This window comes from Felis catus, chromosome C2 (assembly GCF_018350175.1).
Source record: "Felis catus isolate Fca126 chromosome C2, F.catus_Fca126_mat1.0, whole genome shotgun sequence".
Lineage (NCBI taxonomy): Eukaryota > Metazoa > Chordata > Mammalia > Carnivora > Felidae > Felis > Felis catus.
The window spans coordinates 81,897,130-81,909,859 of NC_058376.1; the positions used below are offsets into that span (position 1 = coordinate 81,897,130).

Consider the following 12,730-nt stretch of genomic DNA (forward strand, 5'->3'; position numbering starts at 1 on the left):
GAAGGGTGAGAAACAACAGAAAAGGCAGCAGAAAGGAAGACAAGTACTCAGCAAGCCTGAGGCTGCTTCGTCTGGCTGGCCCGGCTGGCCCCAGCACCTTTCTGGTACCAGTTCCGGGCTTTTCCTCTGACATAACCCACATCATCTTCTCAGAGAAATAAATCTGCCTTTAAGGGAAGCCAAGCTAGCATTCAGAGGTAACGTGCAGAACCGTAAATGAAAAATGTCCACGTCTAGCAGGCAGACAAGCCAAGGAAAACCAGCTGTCAGTTTCGGTGGCTCCTAGCTCTAACGGGGTTTCAGGTTACTCTTTGCCTCTGTCTCTCTGTCTGTCTTTCTCACCCTGTCTCCCTCAGTAATATCAGCTTTCTAATCAACTCAAATCTCAAATACCTTCTCCAGCTGTCCTTGGGAAATAAATGCTGATGAAACAGAAAAAAGAGTAAGATACTCACAACAATGAAGAATTCCTACACATGCCGGTCCATTTTCTTGCTTTAGAAAGATGGAAGGTTAATTTAAAAAGCCTTGCAGAATTAGAAAAATAAGGGGGAGGGGGATTCCACCCACACAATCCTCCAGCCCACCGCAAAGAAGCCCAAAGGCTTGCTGACGTCACGGATTCATGAATGGATGTAAATCGGGCTGGTTTAGGATTCCGCACAGACTTCGCTGTGGTGTGTGCCATGAAAAAGAAAGGGAGGGTCCAGAGCAGACCCAACCAATAGGCTTCAGGCACTCATGGCCTGCCTTCTTTTAGAAGGAATCTGGTCACAGAATAAACAGAGCCCGCCAATCAGGCGTCTGCCACTGCCATAAGACAGACTGGCAGCTCAGGGTGGGGGTGTGGAGGGGGGGGAAGGAGGGCGCTGGTGTGCGTGTGTGTGCGTGCGTGTGTGTGTGTGTGTGTGTGTGTGTGTGTAGCTGTGATAGTCATGAAAACATTATTATTGCTATTGAATGAAGGAATCAAAATAGAATTTCAGTGGAATCAGTGCTACTAAAAATCCATATAGAAGAAATCACAATCTTTTATTTATTAGAGCTATTTTCTTTAATTCCTTTCTTGCTGTTGGGCAATGTGCCTGATCTGATGGGATAAAAACAAATTAGAGTCAGGGAAACAGTTTCTAAAACTAGTGACCAGTAAGAAATGTATACCTTGCACATCAAGGCTTGTAAAAGCAAAATAGTAAGGAAATGATAATGGGAATAACCTAAGGATTAAGATACAGAAATATATAAGGCAATATTATGTAACTGTAATTAATTTTTAGAACAATATCATCTTTGTAATGTATCAAAAGTGGGTGTGGAAGAGTGATTGCCTGCTACATTTAAATAAGGTAGGTAAATATTTCCTCATTAAGATACAGCTCCAAAAGAGCTCTTCATGATTCTTAGAGCAAATTTTGGTTTTAATAAGATACCTTATTATTAACAGCAAAATCAGTTATATTAAATTCTCCTAGGAGCCCATGACATTAAAAAAATTGTTTAATTAAAAAAATCTTACCAGCTTTACTGAGGTACAATTGATATACAAAGAACTGCACATACTTAATGTGTACAATTTGGTGAGCTTAGAATTATGCAAACACCCATGATATCATTACCACAGTCAAACAGTAGACATATCACAGGGTTTCCTTGTGTTTCTTTGGAGGTTTTTTGGTTTGTCTTTATGGTAAGAATACTTAACATGAGACCTACCCTCTTAGCAAATTTTGAAGTGTACAATACTGCATTGTTAACTATAGGCACTATGTTATAGAGCAGATCTCTAAGAACTTACTCATCTAGCATAACTGAAACGTTATATCCATCGAATAACAATTCGTATTTCCCTCTCCACCCACCCCCGCCCCCCATCCCTGACAACCACTATTGTATTCTCTGCTTCTAGGAGTTTGACTATTTTAGATATCTCATTTAAGTGGAATCATACAGTATTTGTCTTTTTGTGACTGGCTTATTTTACATGGCATAATGTCCTTCAGGCTCATCCATGTCGTTTCAAGTGGCAGAATTTCTTTTTTTTAAGTTTTTTTTTTAATATTCCCCTGTATGTATATACATTTTCTTTATCCATTCATCTGCCTATGGACACTTGGATTGTTACCATATGTTAGCTATTGTGAATAGTACTACAATGAACATGGGACTGCAGATATCGCTTGGAGATCTTGACTTCAGTTATTTTGGACATATATCCAGACGTGGGATTGCTGAATCATATGATAGTTCTATTTTTAATTTTATGAGGAATCTCCATACTGTTTTCCATAGCCACTACACCATTTTACATACCCACCAACAGCATACAAGGGTTCTAATTTCTCCAAACCTTGCCAACACGTGCTTTTTCTAAATAATAGCTATCCTATGAGGTGTGAGGTGATATCTCACTGTGATTTTGCTTTGCATTTCTCTGATAATTAATGATACTGTGCACCTTTTCATATACCTATTGGTCATCTGTATGTGTGTCTTCTTTGAAGAAATGTCTATTCAAGTCCTTTGCCCATTCTTGACACTGGTTATGGCAATAATTTCTTGAAATAACATCAAAAGAACAGGCAACAAAAGCAAAAATAGACAAGTGGGAATACATCGAACTAAAAAGCTTTAATCAACAGAATGAAAAAGGCAACCTACAGACTAGGAGAAACATTTGCACAACACGTATCTGATAAAAGATTAATTTCCAAAATATAAGGAACTCATAAAACACAACAGCAAAATAAAGAAGTCATAACATTTCTTTACTCTTTATTTTAAAATTGTTAGAAGTTACACAAAAGTGGAAATTAACATAATTCCCTAGACCCCATCATTTCACTTCACGATTACCAATACTTTACTAACACTGATCACAAGTTTTTTTTTTAACTTGGGAAGCCCTTGAAACTTGAACAATAGTGGTTAATACGAAGCCTTGGTTATGAGGTGTCCAGTGGCCAAGAACATTCTGAACAGAGATCTTACTCTATCTCTTAATCAGACTATTTGTACAGCTGAGAGAAGGAGAGTAGTTGCCTGTTTCTGCGTGCCTATGGAGGCTTCAAGCCTGACACTAGTATTACACACTGCTTAGCTCATTTGGAAAAACAAAATGAAACAAAACTTTCCAGGACTATTTTATACACAGCAAAGATGTTCAGGGCACTGTTCTGTATACTCCAGCAATTGACTATCACTGGCAGACAACATACTTAACAAATTTCTCTAAAGAAGGTTATTGTGGAATAGGACTATGGAAAACATAGACCAAAGAAGTTTACCCCTGTTTACAGGTGTGCTCAAGACAAATGCAGTACTGGTACATTCCTAGTAGGCCTGAGTGCAACACATTGGCTTATATCAATATGTACGGGTACTAGGATTATTTTAGAATGCATGAGTGGAAAGGAGATGAAGAATATACATCTCTGGCTCTTTTAACAGAAATCAAAACCAACCAGGATACACTAAAAGAATCAGATTTATAAAAAATTGTTTTTCTTCCAAAATAACCCAGACTAATAGAAGGAGGCAATCTCTTTGTGGAACATGTCAACAAGATGGCCAATTCTGCTCTAGAAGCTAACACATTTGCTGTAAGGTTTGACAACAACAAGTCAACCAGGGATCAGGGTAGTCTCTGATGCAATTCAGAAGAAAACAGTCTATAAATTGTTCTAAACACAGCCAGCTAAGAAGTTGGCTCAATATGTGATCTGGAAAATAAAAACTAGTTGTCTCTATGAACTTGGCATTTTAGTAGATGAATTTGATCTAGGTTAGCGCTTCCCTGTACCACAGAAATATCAACTGAGCCAACAATTTCTCCATGTCGAGTATCATGGTAAATCATCTGGAAGATAAGTTATCTCTCCAAATTACCGAAACTATAGAGGCCATTCTTGGAGGAAGTTGTTGTTTTTGGAGCAGAAGGAAGGCAGGGAGAGGGAGCCATGAAAATGTCCATTCCAGAGCAGCACTGCCTAAGAACTTCCTGTGATGATGGAAACTTTCTATAATTTGCACGAATACAGTAGCCACATGTGGCTGTTCAGCATTTAAGATGTGACTAATGTGACTGAGGAGTTGAATTTTAAATTATATTTCAGTTAATTTAAACTTTAAATAAAATAGTCACATGTGACTGGCTGGTACCTACTGTATGGGACACTGCAACTCTAGAGATACCAAGCCAAGTCCCATCATCAAAAGTGACTTTACTTCAGTGTGTGGGCATGCCAAGTGTAGAGGACTACAAAGCCATCATCAAGGTAAGTAAGCACTTTTAAGAGCCAAATGAACCTCAGGGTGCCTGGGTGGCTCAGTTGTTTAGTTGTCTGACTCTTGATTTCAGCTCAGGTCATGATCTCATGGTGTGTAAGTTTGAGCCCTGCATTGGGCTCCACGCTGACAGTGTGGAGCATGCTTGGGATTCTCTCTTCCCCACTCTCAATCTCTCTCTGCCCCTCCCTCATGCTCTTTTCAAATCTCAATAATGACTGGAGGATAACTCTGGTCTTGTTTCCCAATAAGATATTCAAATCTCATGATTAGAAAATGACCTAAGAATAGAAGTTAAGGTACAATTATTCTGCTATAAAAATATAAGCTCTTCTAAGGATGGGTTTTTTTTTAGAAAAATGGTCTTTTATAAAGGAAAATGACTCATTTAAGCTACAATCTAAGAGAAGTTCAAAGTGTAACCCAGTGACAATTTTTGTCAGAAACACCATGAAAAAGAAAGAGGATAATGACCTCAAGGCTAATGCATGAAGATTCATATTTCTTCCACAGGTACCAGTGTGTAGTAGTTAACAGCTAGTAAAGAGATCTGGGTTCAAATCCTGACTCTGTCACTTGTTAATTATGTAAGTTCAGGTAAACGGGAGGTTCAATTTTCTCATTAAAATGGAGGTAATAATAGGTCATGTCTATCATGTGAAAGCTAAATAAAATAATATATGAGAAGATTAGCATAGTACATGTAATATAGAAGATATTCAGCAAGCAATACTAATAGTTTATTAGTATTAATAGCTTATTAGTATAGAATACTAATGCTTATTCTTATTTTCCTGTTGTTATTCAAATACCATGGGCCTTTCTATTCTCACAAGGGAAATTTCAACAACTCTGCAGATCCAGGGATAAACGCCACAGAGAAAAACACATGTTTATTTTGCTTAGAATAAGCTTGAACAGCTCTTTGTAGGAAATTCTTAAAAATATGTACCGGTGACACATCTTCCAAGGAAAAGCTCTTCCAAATCATTTTCCTTTGGAAGATTGCAGGATAGTTGCTGAGGTTCTGAAGCTGAGAGGGGTAAAACCCTCTGGAAGTTAAGCCAGGTGACCAGCAACTCTCTTTATCACAAAACAAACACAAAATAATGCTAAATTTTTCTAAATAAAACTGCGGTTTATATACAACAGTTTGAACTAATATGGGAAATAATCTACTAGGTGACAATACTGGTCAAAATTCTTTGCTTTCATATAAGAATGTTAATTCTAACTTTGCCTATTTTCAAAGCATATGGTTTGATAGCATGGACAGCAATGTCAATATGCAAGATTCAAATTTCAATATTCAAAGACTTCAGCGAACTGTTAATTCAATTTTGTTGTTATTGTTGCCGTCTAGTTCCCATTAGATGCCTAGCTGAGAAAGTGATTTTTAAGAAACATCTAAGGAATTCTTTTAAGTAGCACTAAAATTTATCCTTGTATCAAGTGAGATAGATCATCAGAAAGCTACATGTTACCTAAATATCATTAGCCTAGTGCCTCTTAGCAGAATCACTGTCACCGAGTTCTATCACTTTCATGTTATGGCCTTGCTTTTAACAAGAATTATTATAAGGAACAGCAATATTGATTATCTTGCACGATGTCTCCTATGCAAGGAATTCACACACTTGTTTTAGAACTTAATACCAGGGAAAAGCTTTCTGTTCCTGAAGAATTATTAGGTATCCACATTTTCAATAATAACAATGTAATCTACTGAATTTCCATTTTTCTGTCCTTCTGGTGGGGAGCTCAAAGTTAACTATATACTCAAATCTGTCTATCATTCAATCTGTATATCTATATCTAATTTATTTTAGCTTTTGTGGTTAGCATATTTGCCTTCTCTTTCTTGTTTTGGGTTTAATTTCCCTTTTTTTTTAACCGTATTGTATATATACTTCATGATAGGGACTTCAAATCCTTTTTGAAACAGACTATAAATAAAAATGTATACTAAACACACATCTATTAACTTTAAAAAATATGGAAGTCTCATGTCTATAAATTTTACAGTCATCTTTATGATAAAAGAAAACCCTAAAGATACACATAATTATGGCAAACTTTGAAAAATATTCTGAGTTAAATGGATTTAAAGTCTTTAATATTTTTTATCAAAGTATAATAAAATATCTAGTTAGCTGGAGAAGAGCAATTGCTTAGAGATTTTATATGCTATAAAATAAATCTTTATAATAAATCTTAACAGCTTAATGAAGTTTTAATGTATTATCCCTGTCAAAAGGATGACTACAAAGGATGTAAGAATTCTTCTCTGATCAATAATGAGAGTGCACCGAAATAAATCAAAAGCAAATGGATTTCTCAATTAATAAAATATTTAGCATCCCTGAAATACACCATTCCATAATATACAAATTCTGGCAAGGTACCACAAACCTAACCTTTGTGAGACTAAAAATACTATCTTGAGTTTATAAAGGCATTTCCATATTGCAAAAGGAAAAGGAAAATTTCTGCATTACTTTACTCAGCCACATAGAATTCATACTGCTTCTGAGAGGCCATGTAAACCATCTAACTTCTGTTCTTCTGAACCTGTTTTAATTTCCCCCCTTCTTTAGCTAGATACAAGTTGGCATTTCCATTTTAGCTTCATAGTGCAAGCAACAGAACTGAAGAGCCAAACATAGGAATAGTGAACATCTGCCATTTTGTTTTTAGTTTGCTCCTGCATCTTCTGCATTTGAGAGCACAGTCTCTCCACCACATTCAGTCCAAGTGGTTCAGAGGGAGCTGAAGCCACCAGAAGCTAGGGCTCCAAGAGTGAACACATGGCACAAGGCTGGCATTGCCTTTTGTACTAAAATATCTTCCTTACATAAGTGTGTTCTTTTACAGTATGGGATATCTAAATTCCAGAAATAATGATCGGGAACAAATCTGGTCGTTAGACATTCTTTGTAAACAATCCTGCACTTAGCTTTATGCTTTACAAAGTACTTTAAAATAGGGAAGATATTAGTCCTATTTTATATGTGAGAAAACTAAGGTTCAGGGAGATTGGCTCATCTAATCTAATTTAGCTCTATCTAAACTCTGTAACCTATTGCCTCTACTTTTAAATTCTATCCATTACCCCTTGTCCCTCCCCCATTAAAGACCTGTCTACAATCATTCAATGACTAAAAATTAAAAGTGAACTAAAAAAGTGGCAAAGCAAAGATTAAAAAAAAGCCATCTCTTGATATCAAGGATACTACACAAAATGGTGAAGGTGCTAAATCAGTGGGGCAGAAAGGGATGTTTTACTTGAGGATGGAGAATAGCACTAGAAGGAAGTTAACTGACATTTGGGGGTGAGAATATTCTTGCTTGCATGGGGCTTTCCGACATAATGCAAAATGTTTAGCGCCCCTCCAGACCTGTAATAGCACCAGGCTTTGTCATAGTTAAAGAAGTCCCCCATGTGTGTCTCCGTAGGCACGAGGGGATTGGGACTGACTGCCCTACTTTGAGACCTACAGGTTAGGCTATAGAGTGGTGCTCTCTGCTGCCCTCTGGTGACATACAGAGGTAAGATAAAAGCCCCTAGCAGAAAAACAGGCCCCGTCCTTTGGAGAAAAATGTCCCAAGAGCAAAGAAACACCAAAGATGCCTGATGTTAAGGCTTAGCAAGAGCTTTGGAAATGTGGGGTGAGGCTGAATAAAGGCTGGGAGCCCTCCTCCCGGTCCAGACCATAGCTAGTACTTGCCGTTTGCTTGTCTTTGGCAAATTGGCATGTTTGTAAAGGGAATAAAGGCTTGTCCTTAAGCAAACACACATTGTCCTTATGCTGCAGTTTGCCCAGGGCTTGAAGTAGGTCTTCTCTCTCTGATACAATGATTATTTGGGACTGGGTGGTTACAGTCAGTTATAAAAAGGAAGAAAACTGGAACTGGACCTCAAAGAGGAAGGATTTGGGGAAACAGGATACGAGAGAACAAGGACAGCTGTTCCAAGGTAGCTTATATCAAAGGTAAAGCTGGTAAGGCACACGCTAGTGCTTTTCATGCCAATACAGGATCAGCGTGTACAAGTGCAGTAGATAAGGAACTGGAAGTCAGAGTGGATAATACATTAACACTGAGTCAGTAAACCATGAACTGTTTTTAAAATGAACCTTACACACCTATCCGTGAATAGGCTCACACTATATAGATTCACACTTGGTACTACAGTCAGTACCTTATTATTAACACTACTGAAGGGAGCAGAGAAGATAAAACCCAAGGATATGTCAGGGAAGTATCTGTTTTCAAGTTTACTCATAAATATAATTATATGTGATGTCTTAAAGCCAAATGAGGAAGCCACACTGGGAAAACTCTTGGTTTTCTATTACCAATGATTACATGCTACCCCCCAAATAAGGTAATACTATCTTTACTGCGAGGAGTAAAAGACAGCAGCTGCTGCTAGCAGCAACCTGCTCCCAATCAATCTACCTGTCTTTATATAATATATATTTTAAAAATGTTACTACTTCATAGGTTCTTATCTAGTCTGCTTGAGATTGAGAATTAGGGTTTGACATATAACATTCACTAAACAAGCAACAAATAGAGCAGGGTGTTGGTGGGGGGAGGTATGAACATAGTGCTTACTTAGATGTCCTGAAAAAAATCAACGCATAAATTAAATATACACATGTTTATTGAATGCCATCTATGTTTGAGATAGCTTGACACGCACTGTGGGGTGTATATGTAGGGATAAATCACAGATCCTGATCTCAGCCTATTTCATTAAATAAGATAGAAGCACAATAAGCAGCAAAATAAAAAAAAACTGTTATTGTGGCTTAAAATAACAAAGCAGATGAGGCGCCTGGGTGGCTCAGTTGGTTAAGCATCTTACTCTTGATTTCGGCTCAGGTCATGATATCACGGTTCGTGAGTTCCAGCCCCACACGGGGCACTGGCAGTGCAGATCCTGCTTAGGATTTTCTCCTTTCTCCTCTCTTTCTGCCCCTCCCCTGCTCTCTCTCTCTCTCAAAATAAATAAATAAATAAACTTAAAATAACAGAAAATAGAATCTGTCCCCCAGTATTCAATCTCTTCTCTTTCCTTTTAGGTACACAACACTTACCCCACCCCCACTCTTAAAGTTTTAGGTGAGTACATGCTATGCTCCTGAAGACTTTATTCTCCTGACTATGGATGTGACCACATGACTAAGTTCTAGCCCATGGGAAGTCAGGAGAAGTGAGGTCTGCAACTTCCAGGTCTTCTTATCCATGAGGCTAAGCTGCTGGTCCTGGAGTGTCTTCCTTCCCGTGCTGAGTCAGCTTCTACCAGGCACATGATGAAACCACCCACGGGCAATAGCAGAGGAACAAAACAATGAACTTTGGGCTTTGATGCTCTAGTGAATCAGAGTTGTCTATCTGTACCACAGCACCTGCCTACTTGAGGATTGTTAATGAAGGCTGAAATAACAGCCTTTCTTTTTTGAGCCACCAAATTTTGTTGAGACCCTTACTGCTGTTTAGCCTTATATCCCAACTAATGTCTCTTGTTACAAGGTGTTATATGGTTATTTCCTCAACGAGACAGAGAAGAAATAATTGTTCCAAACATCTTGAGAAGAAATGCTGACTCAGAGGATCAAGGACCTACCTGAAAGAAACCTTAAAGGTCAAATCTACTCTGTCTTTTTTTTACATATGAAGAAATTGAGGTTGAGATTTGTCCATCGTGTTTGAATTTGTAACAGAGCCAGGAATTGATCCCAGGTCTCCTGAGTGTTTTTCTAGTACACTATTCTGTCTATAAAATAACAGTGACCACTGATGGTACCTCTTTCTTTTCCTGACACAGTTAAGATTCACTCAGTACCCCTGGGACATGGAAGGCTATCCCCACTTCTAAAGGAAAGCCAACAAGAATTTTTTAAAGTCACATTTTTTTTGTCTCAAAGGCATCTGAAATCTAACACAAGAGAAAATTCTAGAATAGCTATATGGTACTACAAAAACAAGGATGAAGAAACGAGAACATAGACCCAAACAATTAGCGATCCAGCGTCATACAAGAATTATATAAGCAGTTTATCTCCTGATAACAAATCCTCTGAAATTTAGAAAATATGACTGGAAAATACTTGAATCAATTCTTAATTGCTCTATTAAAACCTAATTAAACATGCCAGGGCCTGAAAATACATTTTCCATTCTTACAAAATTCCTTTTACTCTTAGCCCAGAAAGTTGTAATGCTTTAAGTTTTTAAAAACCACCCCCAGGGGCGCCTGGGTGGCTCAGTCGGTTGAGCGGCCGACTTCGGCTCAGGTCACGATCTCGCGGTCCGTGAGTTCGAGCCCCACGTCGGGCTCTGTGCTGACAGCTCAGAGCCTGGAGCCTGTTTCAGATTCTGTGTCTCCCTGTCTCTCTGCCCCTCCCCCGTTCATGCTCTGTCTCTCTCTGTCTCAAAAATAAATAAACGTTAAAAAAAAAAATTAAAAAAAAACACCCCCAAAAGCCACAGCCTAGGCATCTCTTCCGTGTTGGCTAGTTAACAACAGCCATCCTTTACCAGAAGCCTCTTTGGTAAGCTATGCTGTTGTTGAGGAAGAGTTAATGCATACGCCATTGTAAGTGCACAGTCCTCCACAGAGCGCTGAAGTGAGCAGTTTTAGGGAGATACGAAAGGCAAGAATGCAAGGAGAGGGTTGGTCCCAGTTCAGAACAATCTGGTCTCTCTGCCATCAAAATTATCATTAGCTTTCAATAGGCCATAGTAGCAAAACCCACAACTGCAGGGCCTACTTTATAGTCTCCCTCCTGGCTATGGAACATAATATCTACCTGTCACTGTAGTTTGGAAACAAACACAGTTGTATTTCCAAATCCCCTGTTGTAGTGTTGGTCGTCCCTGTCATGAAAGGATCACAGACAATGCTTATTCAACTCCAGGGGGAGTATTAAGATCTATAGAAAATTATTACAAATACTCTTGGCCCTGAATTTTTTTTTTATTTTTATTAAAAAAAATTTTTTTTTCAACGTTTATTTATTTTTGGGACAGAGAGAGACAGAGCATGAATGGGTGAGGGGCAGAGAGAGAGGGAGACACGGAATCGGAAACAGGCTCTGAGCCATCAGCCCAGAGCCCGACGCGGGGCTTGAACTCACGGACGCGAGATCGTGACCTGGCTGAAGTTGGACGCTTAACCGACTGCGCCACCCAGGCGCCCCTTGTCCCTGAATTTTAAAGTTAGCAAAATGAAGCCCCGCTGAAGACCACCCATAAAGAAGCAGTGGCCTCAAAAGGCCACATTATCTTAGCATGTATTTTTAGTGTATTAAATTAATCAAAATTCTTTCTGTACTAAATAGTCATCGTTCAAAAGGCCACTCCTTGGGGCACCTGGGTGGCTCAGTCAATTAAGCGTTGGACTTCAGCTCAGGTCATGATCTCGTGGTTCATGAGTTCGAGCCCTGCGTTGGGCTCTGCACTGACAACTCAGAGTCTGGAGCCAGAGTCTGGATTCTGTGTCTTCCTCTCTCTGCCCCTCCCCCGCTCACACTCTGTGTGTGTGTGTGTGTGTGTGTGTGTGTGTGTGTGTGTGTGTCTCAAAAATAAAGAAACATTAAAAAAGAAATTTTTATTTATTTATTTATTTATATATATATATATATATATATATATATATATATATATATTTTAATTTTAACGTTTTTTATTTATTTTTGGGACAGAGAGAGACAGAGCATGAACGGGGGAGGGCCAGAGAGAGAGGGAGACACAGAATCGGAAACAGGCTCCAGGCTCCGAGCCATCAGCCCAGAGCCTGACGCGGGGCTCGAACTCACGGACCGCGAGATCGTGACCTGGCTGAAGTCGGACGCTTAACCGACTGCGCCACCCAGGCGCCCCAAGAAATTTTTTTTTAAAAGACAAAAGGCCACTCCTCTGCAAAAGAGGCTGGTGTCTTGAAGTTGCTTTCACTATAAATCTAAAAAGATGTGTGTGAGGGGAGAATAAGATTCTAGAAAAAAAAGTAAAACATACTCTAATTAGTAAATATTTGAAAAACAAAATGCGTTTTCCGAGGAAGAGTATTTGTTGGAGTTTACTTCTTAGCTGAACTATGAAATACTCACAAATTTCATGCTGAATGTCCATTTCTGAGTAGCTTTCATTACAAAGCTCTTCACATTTAGGGCTAGTTTCCTTAAACTGTCCCCTATAAATGCCTGGTTACATTTTGAAGCAAATGAAGTAATGCTTTCTGCTGCTGCCACCTAGTGCAAACTTGAAAAATATGCCTGAAAATTTTTAAAGACAAAATGCAGTATATTACTGCATAATTATTATGAAGAATAATTTATAAGTAGACTGGGATCAATGGTATCATGTTAATTAAGCTACTGATTATTCCAGAAACTTGAATGAAGATCAATAAGTTAGTGTTGCATAAAGAGGGTAA

At 38.6% G+C, this 12,730-nt stretch overlaps 1 protein-coding gene across 12 annotated transcripts in view; it reads right to left on the reverse strand.

Moving 5' to 3' along the window:
* Nucleotides 1-12,730, reverse strand: part of MAP3K13 (mitogen-activated protein kinase kinase kinase 13) — a 175,824-nt gene that overhangs the window by 101,153 nt on the left and 61,941 nt on the right. The window contains exon 1 of one of the 12 annotated variants that reach the window (XM_019840028.2): nucleotides 456-776. The exons of the other annotated variants lie outside the window; for them this stretch is intronic. The gene's annotated coding sequence lies outside the window, so the exon portion shown is untranslated. Of the gene's footprint in view, nucleotides 1-455; nucleotides 777-12,730 lie in introns of those variants that run through there. 12 annotated transcript variants of the gene reach the window in all.